At 43.5% G+C, this 16,629-nt stretch overlaps 1 long non-coding RNA gene across 1 annotated transcript in view; it reads left to right on the forward strand.

Annotated features, from left to right (window-relative positions):
• Nucleotides 1-12,488, forward strand: part of LOC142830854 (uncharacterized) — a 48,115-nt gene extending 35,627 nt beyond the window's left edge. The window contains exons 2-3 of the long non-coding RNA XR_012906382.1: nucleotides 11,767-11,830; nucleotides 12,279-12,488. This is a non-coding gene — a long non-coding RNA (uncharacterized LOC142830854). The remainder of the gene's footprint in view (nucleotides 1-11,766; nucleotides 11,831-12,278) is intronic.
• The last annotated feature ends 4,141 nt before the right edge of the window (nucleotides 12,489-16,629 follow it).

Raw genomic sequence — 16,629 nt, forward strand, 5'->3', positions numbered from 1 at the left:
AGCATGCCCAAGAGAAGCACCAGAGTGCTCCATGTTGCAGAGTGCTGTGGTGTCCCAGTGAGGGCAAGCAGAGCACGCAGAGACAAAAAATGCTTTGCTGTCCCTCATCAAGGTAGACAAGCAAGCAGGGAAACCTGAGAAATGGCTGTCCGAGGAGGGTCCCTTTAAGCACAGACCCACACAGTAAGTCCTGATCTGGTGCGCTGCCGGAACTGGTTCCAGCCAGCCTTAAATGCAATTCACAGGAGCACTATTTTGAAATAGCAAAATGCTATTTCAAAATGCTTTTTGTGTGTAGATGCGTTATTTCAAAATAAGATATTTCAAAATAACACTGTAGTGTAGACATACCCCCAGAGACAAGCTTATCTGGTCTCAGCCTCCCTGAGATCCAAGGGAAAAAATTACAAAAATCGGCTGCCACCACTTAAATAGATATAGAATAAACCCTTTTCCAGGGAAGAGAGCACTTGGGAATCCCCTTCTAAGGCAAAACTCTCCCCTCTGCCCCAACCTCTGTTTTGCTTGGAGTTGGGAAAACAAACAGAGGGAATCCGCAGAGAACAATGAACTGTGCCTGTGTAAGGAAGCATGTAACTCTAAGGACACAACAATCAACCAATATCAGTTAATCAAAACAAAAGGAAAACTCTTATTATAACAAAACTGCTTCTGCAAGCATAGTAAATTGACTAGGTGGTAAATAGCCATGAAGTGACAGATTCAGAGAAAGTCCCTGGGCTGTAAGTCTTAGGGTATGTCTCTACGTTGCAGTGTTTTTTCTGGAAAAACTGCCGTTTTTCTGGAAAAACAATACTTACGTCCATACTGCTATTATGTTCTTTCGACAGAAAGTTGAAAGAACGGAGGGGTTTTTCCAAACTGGTAAACCTCTTTCTATGAGGAAGAAGCCTTTTTCTGAAAAAGCTTTTTTGGAAAAAGGCGTGTGTGAACACAGAAGGGAGAGTTCTTTCGAAAGAAGAGGCCTCCAGGAAATAACAGGTGCCCTCTGTTAATAACTCTGTCCATACTAATCACAACTTAATTGCGAGATTGCATCCAATCAATGTGGATGCTGTCTTTTGAAAAAGCACATTTTTGCTGTGTGGACACACTCTTTCTAAATAAGATTTTTCCAGAAGATCTCTTCCGGAAAAGCTTCTTCCGAAAGAAACTTACAGTCTAGACATAGCCTCAGTTACAAAAGAGAATAACAATTAGCCTGCTCAGACATTATTTCCAACCCCCCAAACAAAGAAAACAATAAATCCTGATGAACTATCTAAACTTTTCCCTCTTGCGCATTTCAAGAAGTCCATTCTTGGAGAGAAGTGTCTCCCATCTCCCTCAATACCTAGGAGAAACTGCTCTGATCTCAAACAAAGAAGAGGGAGAGAAAAACCCCTCTTTCCTGGCTTGAAATTCCTATCAGCATTTTTATTGGCTGACTTTCCTAACTCCATTGTCCAACACTTTTGCTGGGTACCCGAGTTAACCCTTTAGTCACCAGATGCTGGTCAGCACTCCTCCTGTTCATGACAGCAGGCAACGAAAGTCGCGTTGTTTTTGTCTTGCAGGATGGTCTAAAACCACATGAGATTCTGGCTACATTTCCTCAGCAAGGGGAAGTAATTAGTTTAAGAAGATACAGGTAAGAATTTTTCCTGCTCTAGATCTTGAAAATTTCCATACTTCAACTTGTTTCCAAAGATTATAAAAGTGTTAGTGAGTCTCAAGTCTTCTGGAATCTTCTTCTTAGATCAGATATGAAGAAAAATGTTGTGGTGCTTCCTTATCAGTTCTTCAGGACCCATATATAAATCCATGGAAGAGGTAATCCTTGAATCAAGGGATTGCCAATGAATGAATTAATTATAATGGTGGTCCTATAGGAAATGTGGCAAAGTAATTTGAAATCTATTGATGAAATGGACTGCTCAGATATTTATTAAGCTCTCTGGTGCCTTTGACAAAGCTGTTAATTTTCTCTCCACAGTTCTCTTCCCGTGTTACTGACTGCTCCTTTTGCATTTCCAAATCCTTCTGTCTCCTCTTCTTAGTTGACATCCCTCAGGATTCTGTTCTTTCCTTTTTTCTGCCTGTCTTCTGTTTTGAGACAGATATGTAACTGGGTCCATTTCTCTACTTATGACAGTCTAATATTTACTTGTGTTCCAGAATTATCATCTTTGATGTCTCAACACAATTTGAAACTATGGTTACCACACAGAGATTCATAGGACTTTGTACCTGATCAACTTCATGCAATCAAATTAATGGCTCGCCCTCTGAGGCAAGGCCTCACCTCTAACACTATATAACAGTGTAGCCCGTTGGGGTGCACCCTGGGGAATGAGGGGTGTCCCCCTCAGGGTCAGTGGGTGGCCACTCCAATCCACTCCATGCAGTTCAAGTCTGATTCAGCCAGTTAATAAACCCGCTCAGACACAAGGTAGGCTGTCTCAGGTAGACAGTCAATAGACAGTTAGTAGCCCGGCCCTAACACAGGGCAAGGGCTGCAATCAATAAACAGTTAGTAGGCCAGCCCCAAACACAGGGGAGACTGCAGCACTTAAGCAGTCAAACAGTTAGGGAGTCCAGTCCTAGGGCAGGGCAAGGGCTCTTCCAGGTCAAGCCAGCCAGTCCACAGCCAGTAAGCACAGGTAAGTAGTCTGTCTCCTTGTTTAGGAGGGGTTCAGACACCTTGCCTGTGGCTGCCAACTACAGGAGGGGAGACTGCCACCCATTCAAGAGGTAGCAGGGGGGACGCGGGCCCTCCCTACTCCACTGCATCCCAGCCCAGGGCTCTAGTAGCAGCCAGTAGTCAGCTGCTAGGTAAGCAGGGGTCCAGTTCCAAAACTTATTGACCTACTATGTCAGAGTCAGCAGGGGTCCACACCGCAGCCCGCTGACCCTTGGCCAGACCAAGGTCAACTATCCCCGGGGTCTGCTCCAATTCTCCCCTCCGCACCCTATACCTGGTTCCTTGGCAGGTCCTCCAGGCCGCACGGGCTGGGGTCTTCCAGCCACAGAAGTAATCCTGCGGCAGTGGGCCCGTTGGCCCTGGCCAGCCGTCAGCTTCCCCCAAGTCCGGTTCCTCTCTGGGTTAGGCTGAGCAGCTTCTGGCTCTCTGGTTGTCTGAGATGAGAAGGCCTCTATCTTCCTTGCTGGCTGGGGAAAGAAGGCTTCTGGCTCCCTCACTGGCAGGCCCCCAACTGGCCTTGCAAGCAGGCCTTTTATATCCCTGGCCCGGCCCCCTGGCTTCCTCCCAGGTAAGTCATCCAGGTGAGCCCACCATGGCTTCGAAAGTCTTGTTTCTCCCTTGGGGTCAGTGGGTGGTCACTCCAACCCACTACAAAAAGTAATAGTTCCCTTGTCCCACAAACAAAATGTTGACTTATCTTGAATTGACTCAGGCAACATTTCTATCACTGGCTAGACAGCTTCTTTGCTTTTGAACAACATCCTGCCTTCTTTTTTCTTTTTTCTTTTTTTTTTTCTTTTTTTTTTTTCCTTTTACCTTCCAACTCGGAGAGATTCAACATTTAACTGTTGGAATTTGTATAAAGCAGTGAAAGCCATTCAGAATAAACCCAAAAGCCGTGTAAGTTTTGGATTTGGTTACAAACCTGTTATTCAGGCCAGGTCCACCAAGGTTAGCAAAACTTCTACCGTATTTTCCAGCATATAAGATGACTTTTTATGCTAAAAAACATCCCCCCAAAATCGGGGGTCGTCTTATACGCCGGGTATAAACATACAGGCAGTCCCCGACTTGAAGGTAGGAACGGGGCTTTTCTCGCCCCGGATGACACGGACTGTGGGACCTCGTGGTCCCGCCGCCCGGGTACTTTGGGGCAAGAAAAGCTGCTCCGCGTCTCCCTGGTCTGCAGACCAGGAAGACGCGGAACAAAGCCATGGAGGGGCTCCGGCAGCGGGGCAACCCAGGCGCGCCGCGGCTGTCCCGCGGCCGGCGTCCTCAGAGGCTTTGCTCCCTGTGTCCCTGGTCTGTTGGAGACGGTCCCCAGCAGACCAGGGGCACCGGGAGCAAAGCCGCAGCAGCAGCAGGGTCCCGCGCCTCCCCGGCTTTGCCAGAGCAAAGCCTCAGAGGCGCGGGACCCCTCCGCCTCCCCGGCTTTGCTCCCGGTGTCCCTGGTCTGCTGGGGAGGGGCGCAGCTAGTGCGCCCCCCACCCCCAGCAGACCAGGATTTTGTTGTGGACCCTGGGGCAGAGCAGCTGGGGCGCTGCCGGTTGGCCTCTTAAGGGGGGGTAGTCTTATACGGCGAGTATAGGTGGAAACCTATGTTTTAACTAGAAAATTAGGGGGTCGTCTTATGCACCCAGTCGCCTTATACGCCGGAAAATACGGTATTTGAAATTGAACTAAGTTGCAGGTAGTCTTTACATGTGGGGGTAACCCTGTAGGCTTTAGAGAGTGTTGGTTTCTCCTTTAAAGTGCCATTTCTAACTGGCAGGCACATCTCCCGCCTGTTGCCCTGAGGCTGCAGGTGAACCTCCCATTCCGCTCTGTTCCAGAGTTTCCAACTCTCCCAGACCAGATGGACAGGAGGCCATTGCAGCAAATGGATTCCACTGTAGGAGTCTTGGCAACCCCCAGCTTCTGCCCCTGAAAACCCTCCAGTGGAGCAGCTGCTATTCCTGTGAGGTAGTTGTCCGTCCATCCTGGACTTGGGCTGCGTAGGGCAACCGCACTGGAAGAAATGGTTCCAATTACTGCAGCAGCTATAAGTCAACATAGCTGAATTCTATTTAATTTTGTAGTGCAGACTTGTCCCTAATGTGGCTTTGTTAATCTTTGCTTTTGGGGGTGAGGGAGAGATGCTGAGGCAGGGACGCTTGTTTAAGTTCACAAGTCATAATCAAGTGGGGGTGTATATCCCCTTAGGTTAAAAGCCCAGCAGTTTGCACAGACCTGCTGAAAACTGAAATTGCTGATTTTCCTATGACCTAATTTAGCTTTCCCAATTTCCGTCAAGTGAGTATCTTAATCACTACGAAGTCTAGGATTAACAGCTCACTACTTCATATTACTACAATGACTCTTATTGACTTCAGTGGTCTTTGCGTCAGGCCCTGTTTGACAACCATTCATCATATCAGACTCAATTACTTTAGAGATCTGCCATTACCCCCGTTTTATTTTTGTGATTTATTGGAATCAAGTCTTCTGCAAGCTCAGTTTCATAAACTAGAACAAACCATTATATAAGCAATCCTGTGCTTTTTCTTGCATCATTCCGCATTTTGTGGTTTAGTCGCACAAAGTTTTGTGGATTTTTTTTTTTTTCCACTTTGGGACTTTAGTATGTTGACAGCTAGTCTAGAATCTCCATGGCTACACTACTAGTCTGCTGGCATCTGTGAGTTTTCTGTGCTATTCCCAGTACACTCAGTCTGTCTGATCCATCAGACTTCAGTTCCTTAGGCTATCCACACGTTCATCATTGTGGACTCACTAAGACACTTTCATGCCTCCAGTCTACTTTCTTTTCCTCCACAGTTGCCTTTCAACATTTCCCCTTCGTGCATTTTCCCTACCTTTCTTACAGTGAAGCCAGCAAGGTCCTGAATTTCTTGCACATCATAGTGAATGCTGCTTTCCTGTCAATGAACTGCAATCTGTTGACCGCTCCCCTAGACTTCACCTCACCCCAAGTAGTTCCATGTATATGCTGACTGTTTTGCTTTGCTGCAATGTTTTTCATGGTGCACAGTCCATTAGATCTCTCTTAGCACTGACCCAGTTTTTGGCATTTTTACTGCAATTATTGCCCCTTCAGAGGACAAAATGGTAAAGAGCCAGTGCACTGAGTGGCTTTCAATACCAGTCTACTAAACAGTGCACTCCCTTCATGACTGGCTTAAAGTTGCAACCATGTGCAACTTTTTCTTTCTTCATAGATCCATATACTTATAGCTGGCATAGCACTGATTAACAGTTAGAATCACTCACCTTTGTCACTTACTGTCTGTGTGACCTTGGGATAGTCAATCAGACCATGGTAGAAAAGTAGATGCTGACTTTTTTTTATTTCCTCCAATTCTTGGGTGCCCGCTGTGTGAAACGTGGGGTCCCTCTTTTTCAGACATTCTGAGTTCCTATTTTAACTGAAAATTATGGACATGCACCAATTGTTAATGGTGTTTGTTGGTCATACCTGACATTGACAAAAGGTTATAACATGCTGCAGATGGTTTATTTGATAGGTCCCCCAAAACTTGAGTTTTTGAAGTCCAAATCTGGATGGCATATATTGTTCTAAAAAAAGTCCTATTTTTATCCTCCCCAGAGAAATCAATGACCAAAATTTAAGTTATACACCTATAACACATAACAATGAAGAAATTTACAATGAATAAATACTATACTTAATTAAGATACCACCTAAAATGAAGCAATGAATTTTCCTAACCAGGAAAAGTGCAATATTATTTTCTAGACAGATTGCTGGTTTGCTAACCAGAACTCAGCAACTAGCTGTACATTTCTCATTGATTACTCACTTTTTCATATACAATGTATGCTAAAATGGGATTTAATAAAAAATGCATGCTGTAATCATAAAGGAATATTTTAGCATCTGTTTAGATGTGAAGGAAAATCCATACTTAGTTAAAGCCATTTATCATATTTGGGTGTGGGAACACTGAAAAGATGAAATGTATGCAGTAGATGAAAACTATACAAAGATTTGAGAATATATCTATCATTCATTTGAATAAATGAATCAATTAGCAAGTTATGTAAGCTAAACCTAAGGGTCAAAATCTTCTTCCTTTAATCATATTGAGCCATCTCTTGCTCTGAGTAACACCATAGAAATCAATAAACTATTTGTAAATAAGGTTTGCAGATTGAATATACATGAATTTCACATACTCGTATTGGTTTTTCTGTAAAAACTGTCTATTCTGAAATGCATAGACAAATGAGAGAGCTCACTGAGTGCTTTGCTGGCTATCTACCATTTTTTTGAATGGTGGCCAATAATAATCTCTTCTGAAATGATCTACAAGTAATTCAAATGGATGAGAATATGAGATGTGCCAAATGATTTGGCCAAAAAACCATATCTCTGAACATGGCAGTTCTGCTGACCTGCTACATAACGTGATGTGATATGACTGACGCTGCATAACATTATGCAGCATCCAGGAAACTGAAAACATGGTGTTTTCAAGGCCATTTTCATGAGGAAAAACTTGACTTTCTTAAATCTGTTTAAAAGATGTCTTGCTGCCCATGAAAAGTCTGAGCCTGCAAGGCAGAATCCAATAATGGATGTTATGCTGTGAGTATGCAACTTGCTGCAGAGGGTGCTCCAAAACAAAAGGATCATATGGAGGATAATACAAAACAGTAGCCCAACATAGTAAACTAGAGAATCATGAGACTTCATCCATCTTTAAATATAGAGAGGTGGAGGGACATAGAAAAAAATTCACCAGCGCCCTAAGAATCTTTGTTGAAAATTTAAATAATCTTGGGTATGAACTGCTCATTGGGTAAGTTCAGATTGCTTCAGATCCCCTGTCCCAGTCCTCCCTAAAGGAGAACTGGGAGGGTAGGTGGAAGGCTTATGACTGAGGCAGTCCCAAAGTGGAAGGGTGCCCACAGCCAGCCCTTTTTACCTGCCTGGTGATTTTCTCTCTCTCTCTATCTTTTTTTTCTGTATAGTGATAGAAATGCAGCCATGTTAGTCTGGTGTAGCTGAAGCAAAATGCAGGACTATGTAGCACTTTAAAGACTAACAAGATGGTTTATTAGATGATGAGCTTTCGTGGGCCAGACCCACTTACTCAGATCAAATAGTGGAAGAAAATGTTGTGACTATTTTCTTCCACTATTTGATCTGAGGAAGTGGGTCTGGCCCACGAAAGCTCATCATCTAATAAACCATCTTGTTAGTCTTTAAAGTGCTACATGGTCCTGCATTTTGCTTTTTTTCCTGTATGGTTTTATAAGAAGCAATCCCATTTTGGACTCATCCTGTCTTTCCTGGCACAGCCAAACCATTACCTTGCTTTGTGCTCTGATCAGAGGCGTCACATACTAAATTTGGTGGTTCTAGCTCTTACTGCTTAAGAGAAGTTTGTGAACAGATAGAATCATGCACAGACAGACAAACTCTCTCAAATTTAGTAGATAACATTTCATTTACTCCAGTAATTAGGAATATGGAGATCTCAGGATTACTGTATTTCAGGATTTGAACTGGTTTCTTTTTAAATGCTGAGTATTGAACAGGTAATGGGGAGTTTTAGAATTGTTACTTGTCCAGCAAAAATTTGTAATGCTATTACCTACGGGTTTCACATCCATCTTTGAGACTCCAGGACAATCATGAAGAGTTGTTAACCCTAAATTGTTACATGAATTTGCATAGTGCCTTTTCATATAAAGACCTCTGCTTTTACAAATATTTTTTTCTGTTATTTCCACCGCCACCCTCGCCCAGTTGTTATGGTTTCTCAGCAATAAGCATCAGGTAGTTCAAAGTCAAACTATCAACCAAGCCTTTACCAATGCTACTTTATTTTGGAACGGAGTCTGCTGCCTTTACTTACGATGAGGAGTTTCTTAGTTTTGTGAGATGTCCCATTGCTTTCACTCTGTAGGCCTGATTCATCATTGCCTGGCAACTTTGTGTAGCTACTCACACTAGTTACAAAGTAGGTGTAAAACTTGACATAATGGTGGTAGTTTGGCTACAGGAGTGCATGGCAGGGGTGAATCATCCCCTGAAGCTTGAATATTGTTGATTATGGGTCGAAGGGAGGCTGAGCATTTCCTCTGACCAGACTGTTCAGTCCACAAATAACAAGTTTGTAAACTTGTAACCCTAAACAGTGTTAGGGAATCACTTTCTCCAAGAGAACAAACAGTTACTAATCACGGTTGGCTCACAAGGCTTTAAGGATTTATATTCATTTCCTGGCAATGTATATGTTCTTTAGCTATAACTCTGCTGTGTCTCAAGTAGAGTTGTGAACTGAATTAATCAAAGTCTTTCCTTTTATTTAGCAGCCTGCAGCTCAGCTGAAATGAGACGTGTGAGGAAGGAGTGAAACAAAATAATAGAGGGAAACAAAAGGGCCTGACTTTGCCACCTTTCCTTGCATACTTGTTTCATTTGCAAGTATCTGACTTCAAAGTCAAAGTCTTGGAGCCCTTCACAGGCTTCCAAAAAGCATTGTGTATAGTGCACCTGGGAGAGGCTTGGGGTTTTTGTGCTGAGGCCTCAGTGTGAGCTCCACTGCTGCTGACCATGCTCTCTCTGTAGTCATGCTGCTGTGGTTCAGTACAAAGTGACACTCTAGACAGGACATGAATTGCTGGGATCTCAGATGCAGGTTCAGCTTTTCTAACTCAAATATGCAACCCTCTAGCTGCCCTAGAGCACATGACCTCTCCCTTCAGTGGCTGGTCATAGAGAGGGTACACTGTACAGTCTACCACTGTCAGCCAAGGGAACATGTTTTTTAGCTGGTAGGGGTAGAGTGGGGTCAGTGCTTTGGTGCTAAAGATCCTGGGTTTGATTACTAGTGGTGATCATATGTTTGTGGTCATGATTTTTACCCTTGAATGCTACTTTAAGCAAAAGCCCTGTGAGTCATTATAAGCATGTGGTAGGTCTCTGTGAACAGACACCGTTTAGATTTCAGGAGTCTCACTCCAGTCTAATGCTGCTGCTCTGTTTGTAAGGTATAGATTTTTTTCCTGCATCCACTATCCTGACAAAAAAGGGCCACTTAACCAGGTGATGGGCCATTTGATTTTGTTGTTGACACGTTGTTGAGGGCTCATCTAGCCTTTTGTTCCTGGGTTACTGGTTCCTCACAGCTCTCCAGTCTACTTATGCCTTGATTCAGCTCTGCTAACTAAGCTACAGTTTAGGGCCTCACCATATGATGGGTTTCTAAACAAGTCAAAACTTACTCCAATTCTAATTTTATCAAAATGGATTGATAAAGGAAATATGGGGGAAAATTCTCTTTTTTTTTTTTTTGTCATTTTTTTAAGGAAATTGTCTACGTCTGGCGACATAAATACCCAAACTTTATCCTTCCTTAATTGTTCGTTGTTGACAGGTGAGAGGCCAGGGTTGAGTAAAAATGGTACTTAGAAAATTAGTATTTCTATGAGTATATCTGCTGTCTGTCTTGTTCAATGCTGATAAAATTGGGAAAAGTGTGAGGTTGGACATGGCAATGTGTGAAGCAATCCTGCCAAACCCATTCTTGTGTGTATATGGATATGGATATGGATATGGGAGAGAGACACTTGCAGAAAATGGGCTAGATTGCAACTTTAGGCATAGCTCTGAGCAACGGGGTTATGTGTAAATGGTGCCACCTCAGGAATAGCCAGAAGAAGTTTTGATACAGAAACACATCTGAGTTCCTTTTCTGTCAGCCTTGTTTCAGGCAGTACTGGTGAGCAGTAAGTTACTTCCCTCCAGCCTGTTCTGACTCAATTATTCTGGCTTGTGGATAGGAGCCACACAGGGTTGCCAACCCACAGAAATGGCATTTATGGACAAAATGGGAAGAATTTACAGACAGACATATTTTTTTACAGACATAATTTTTATACTATATTAAGACGACATACATGGCCAAAAGTGAAAAGTAACCATTGTCATTCATATATCGCAAGAACAATATGCTATTTAGCTCACTTTCATTTAGTTAGTCATGGTCCTCGGTGGGATAATGTAGATGATAACATCATGTGATTCACGTTACGTCACCTCAACCATTGAGCGAAATAAACAACTAAAACATCCAATTTCTGCTGCTCTACAGTAAAATGGCTGAAGCAGCACAGAAGAAATTTAATTTGCTATAGAATAATTGCTGGTTTTTGAAATTTTATTGCACTTTTACGAAATTTACAGACACCTAAATTTTTTTTTATGGACCTTCCGTAAATTTACTGATGGTTGGCAACCCGGTAGCCACAACTCTCCATTTCCTAGCTACACCTCATTCATTTCCTTCATTGGGGAATAACTGGGCAAATAGATTCCAAACCTGGGTGTCCAATATGAGGATGCAAGGAGAAAGGGAACTTGTTCTTAGCCTACATGCAGAGAATGCAAGAGAATGAGTGACAAAATAAACCAGTGAGATGTTAAGTCTACAGCATATATGCCTGAGGGAAATGAGGAAAATCCTATAAGTAAGGAGTATGTAAACTAAACTGGGCAGAACTCTGGTGTATCTACTGCAGACCGTGATCTTGCACTGGCAGAGGGGAACCAGGTGAACTAATAGGCTTGTCTTACATCTCCCACTGAACCTCTGATGCTGAAATTGGAGGAGATAACTTTCACACTATTTCCAGAACTTTATGGATCTTGCAAGGCCAAACATACTACAACATATGCACTTTTCAATTTATTTGTGATCATTCTGCTTTTAGTTTTGGACAAAACAAGGAAGAACAGATGCTTGGAAAAAGGGGGGGGGAGGGAGGGAGAAGTGGTGAGGGTTTTTGGCAACTGGAATATTTCCCAGTGTTGATGTTGTGACAGATTGACATTATCCTGAACGAAACTGATGGAATTGAGAAACTTTTGTGAATGGTTAAACCTAATTGAATTAGGATTAACTAAATGCAGCTAGACATGCATTTACAGGTGACACCCGACTTACGGCCACCTGACTTACGACTCCCCACATTTACAACCATTTTTTTCATGCAAGATAGCTCTAAAATCCCCCAATTTATGTCCATAGGTCACATTTACGATAGCGTACGACATGGACTCCATGCGTCATCCCAAAACAGGAAATGCACAAGGTCAGTCAGACTTGTCAGTCTGTAGCTGCTGCTTGAACTGTGCACATCTTTGCCACATCGGTCTTCACTTTTTAGTTACTTTTATGCATTATTTGAACTATTTAGATTAGTTTTCCTCCATTTCCACAGTCAATTTTGATATTTTTCGGGTATGAAATGGGTTTCCAGGAATGGAACTGCCATTTATACCATTGCACCCATGGGAAATAAGGGTTCAACTTATGACGGCTTGACTTACAATGGTTCTCCAGGATCCAATTAAGTCATAAGTACGGGGGTTGACTGTATGGTGTGTATATATACCTTCTCTAAGTAGAAAGGAGGATGCTGAAGTATCTCCTTAGCAGCTCTTTGATTCCAGCCTTGCTGGAAAGGTATGCACGTACTAATTCAAAGTGGATTTTCCTGGGACAGACAAAGAAATGACTTTTGGTTTTACCTGTTTTAGGGCCTTCTTCCTGAGCCATCATTTAGACAAGTCTGTTGGTCCATGGCAATGACCAATCCTTAGGGTAGGGTTGGAAGAATGGAATTAATGAGGCCTCATAAGACTGCTTATTCTGAACTGAAGCGGTGATGGCCTTGTAACCACAATGGATCTCTTTGGATAGAGACTTAAAGGGCTGCTCTTGCCAGACTCCATCTTAGGGGGAATGCTAGTAAGGTGGGTTCTTCTATTGTTTGTAATATATTTTCTCTCTAATGCTTTATTCTTGGTAAAAAGCAAGCTTGCTAAAGAAGTGCTGTGTGCTACCTTATTACTGTAGTAACTGTATATGTTAACCATCTCTGATGGACAAAGCAAATGGGTGTCTATGGGCAGCTTGTCTGTGCTGAAAATACACTGTATAGGAAAGGAAGTGTTGCAGCCTATCAAAAGGGAGTAGAATACCTGTGTCCATCCAGAAAGATAATGGCTAGAGAGCTTGAAGCCCAAGAGTAGATGTCCTTGTTGTCCCACTGTTGAGGAAACACAGGTACAGTTGCCTTGACTTGTGACAGAAGTCGTGTGTCATTGGAACTTGAGCTATGTCTACACAGCAGCAATAACTGATGTTATTCTGAAATAACAAAGTCTGCGTCCACACACAAGCAGTTATTTCGACTTAATGTAGACATAATGTCGAGCTGGAGGACATCTTACTCCAACTTGTATAACCCTCATTTTACGAGGAGTAAGGGAAGTTGGAGGAAGAGTGCTCTACCCCGGACTTTCTGCTGTGTAGACAGCACCAAAAGCTGAAATAAGCTGGGAAAGTATATTGACTTAAGTTACACAATTGACATAGCTCAAGTTGTGTAGCTTATTTCAGCTTTAGCCCTGATGTGTAGATGTGTCCTTAGTGAGTTAAGTCAAAAACAGAAAGATTGAATCTCTCATTCCTTGCTATGAGCAATCTTAATCTAAAGGTGATGTTGCCTATGTATACAATCATGTTCTTTATGATTGTGAACCACTCAGCTTGCCAATTACTTTTCATTATTATTTCCCAAATTTTAAAATCATACCCTTTAAAACTGTTCCTGTCTTCCATGATGGGCATGAATTCAGCCAAAAAAGCAGCTCATAAGTCTACTGTTTCACTGGCATATTGCTCTTACTGGCTGAAAACTCCAATTTTTTCTTTTTCCAAACCATTTCCCGCCCCTTCACAAGTTTCCAAGAGAAAGATTGTGTCTACATCACTCTATACAAAAGGCTGACTATATGAGATGGGGCTAGTGGTTTTGTCTCTTTCATCTGTATTTCCTGGGTAACCCTGTGCACGCCTCCTTTTGTTTTTTAATCTGTGTTGTTTTTTTCTGCTAAAGCTTTTTATTTATTTTCATTTGAAAATATAGAAAAAGATGTGAACTACATTGCAAATCTTTCAGTTGGTGGGGATTACTCATTCAGGTAAAGTTACTCATATGCTTGTTGGGGGCTCGGAGACTGTTTAAAACTCATTTTTTTTTCTTGTGACAGTTAACAAACACAACTTTTTGGTTAATTGCTTTGTTTAAACACCTGAGCATTTGGCTTTTCATAGGTGGGCAAGGGGCAATTTTGCAACTTAGGCATGTCTGAAATGCAGTCCCTTTGCTAGGACGCAGCTGATACAATCTTCCAAATGTAAAGTTAATTTATTATTTTGTCTATCTCTCTGCTTGGTCTCAGTAAAGATAAACACTGAAGAAAGCTAGTATATAGCCTGCAGGCTACAAGCCCTGACTGGGGCTGCAGATGGAACACCAGAGAGATTTGTGCTGCACAAGGGAGACACAGAAGCCTATTCTTCCCACCACTGGACAGGCCAGACTTGAAGGACATAGCCACACCTCCTCAATAACCCTCAGTTCCGTACAGGAGAGGGGTGTGACCGAGAAGAGCCATTGCTCACGCTTATATTTGGCTGTATTGGGGCTGTTCACCATCTGGGATAATTCTAGCTGGAGACAAGACAAGTGTGAGCCCATATAGAATATAAAATGCACACAGCACCATTAGCTTTAAGTAGCAAAGGTTCAGTGCTACACCATTAACATTGTCAACACCAATTATTCTGTCTAAAGATGCATTTTTACATGAATCTAACTGATGTAGGTTAAGCTAGTTTCAGTTTTCATTCACACGTAGTGATCTCAGTTATCCAAAGCTTCATGCCCCATTTGCTTCTGAGTCAAGGAGTGGATTCAGTCATGCCTGAAAGGACTTGTCAACTTTCCAACCATTCATCCATGCAGCCAAGAAATAGGCAGAATGTCTGTAGTTTAAGCTGCTGCTTCTCCCCTGAATGGTTATCTCTCTCTCTATAAAAATGTTTCCTACGGGATGACAGTGATGTCATCTGCATCCTCATACTGCCGCCGCCCACCTCTGCTGCCGTCCTCAGCCACTTGCTGTGGCCAGCCTTGGGCCGTCCCCTCCAGGCAGGGGCTGCTCCAACTCTGGCTCCTGCTTCATGCCCGGGGGGCTGTGCCACCGGGGAGGAGCTACTGGGGTTGGGTCCCCTCTGCCATCTGAGCCTGGCCACCCTGGGTCCCCCCCCCCACCTCCACTTCTTCACCCTTTCTACTGAGATCCTGCACCTCCAAGCTTGCTCCTGCTCCTTCCTTCTGGCTAGACACCCTGCCCCCACCCTACTCCTGCCCCCTCCACCTGGCCAGACACCTAGCCCCAGAGAGAGGGGGGTTGGTGAGTACAGTGAGCAGGGGACACAGCCCCCTAGTATGTTGCTTAAGACCAAAACTGTCCATCAACTCTTAGGCCTTGTCTACACTGGCACTTTTTGTTGCTAAAAACTGCCTTTTAGAAACCAAAAAGGGGGAGTGTACACTACAGCATGACTTTTGTTGGGAAAAACACCCCGTTTTGGTGACAAAAAAATTCCAGCTCTATGAGAGACTTCTGTCTTTCCCCCCCCTTTATTGCCAGTGTGGGCTCTGTTTTGTTGAGAACTGGCTTCTCCCAGTATCCCTCAGTGCCTGTCCTGATGGCTCTGCTCAGTGTTTTGAGATCTCTGCTGCCCTGTGGGCATGCACCCCTCCCCTTTCAGAGCTCTGGGAAGTATCTGACAGCTGAGTGAAGTGCTCTGATTGGGGAACAAACAAAGCAAATCATTGGAATGCTTCCATTCTGCCCTGCATTAGGAACACAGCAGCAGGCAGACAGCTACTGCAGAGGGAGGACTGCATTGATGTTCCTCAGCATGGAGAACTAACAGAGCTACAAGAGAATCCCAAGAAATGCAGGGATCAGCTCTGACTTCCCATAAGTGACTGGGGAGAAGGGCACACACAAATCTCAACATGCAGAAAATTTTCAGTCAAAGGGGGAAGGAAAAAAAAGCTTTTGTCGCTTGTTGTTGGATTCCCGTACATTCCATGTCTAAAGAGGCTTATAGTTCTGTGTTTTTATTTTTGGATAAGTCATTTTGTTGACATTTTCATATTCTCAACATGTTAACTCTTATGGGTAGTTGGGTGTAGAGTTGCCAGGAGTCTAGTTTTCGATCCGAACACTTGGTCCAAAAGGGACCCCGGCAGCTCCGGTCAGCACCATTGACTGAGCCATTAAAAGTCCAGTTGGCAGGTTTGGAAGACTCCTTCTCTGGCTCTGTGTAGCTCCTGGAAATAGCAACATATTCCTGGTCTTCCAGGCAGAAGAACAGCCAGGGTTGCTCCACACGCTGCTCCTGCCTTGCATGCTGGCTCCACAGTTCCCATTGGCTGGAAACTGTGCCTATTGGGAGTTGCCGGGATGGCGCATGTGGGTGGAGGCAGTGTGCACCATGGAGAGTTGCCTGGCCGTACCTCTGCCTTTGTTGAAGGACATGTCACTGCTTCTGGGAGCCATCTGAAGTAAAAGCTGAGAGGAGCCTGCTTACTCTATCCCTTTCCTTACTCCAACTCTGATGCCCCAGCCCAGAGCCCCCTCCTACATCCTGAATCCCTTATTTCTGACCCCACCTTAGAATGGGCACTCTCAGCCCCAGAGCACGCACAGCCTCCCATGTCCCAAATTCATGCCTCAGCCTGGAACACCTCATGCAATCCAAACCCCTTAGCTCCACTCCCATCTCAGATCCTGCATCTCGCCCCAGGCAAGGCAAGGGTGTTCAGTTTCTTGCAATTAGAAAGTTGGCAAACCTAGTGGGGAAACTAAATAATCATGAATAAAGAACAGAATTATAATGGTTAGTCTATGATTGCAGGCTTCTTGCTTTCTTTAACGCAGTGCAATATCCAGGAAATCAGATCCTTTAATTTTCATGGAATGAGGAGGTTTGATTTAGATATTTCTGGACAATGATCATTTT

Source organism: Pelodiscus sinensis, chromosome 10, assembly GCF_049634645.1.
Source record: "Pelodiscus sinensis isolate JC-2024 chromosome 10, ASM4963464v1, whole genome shotgun sequence".
Classification (NCBI taxonomy): Eukaryota; Metazoa; Chordata; order Testudines; family Trionychidae; genus Pelodiscus; species Pelodiscus sinensis.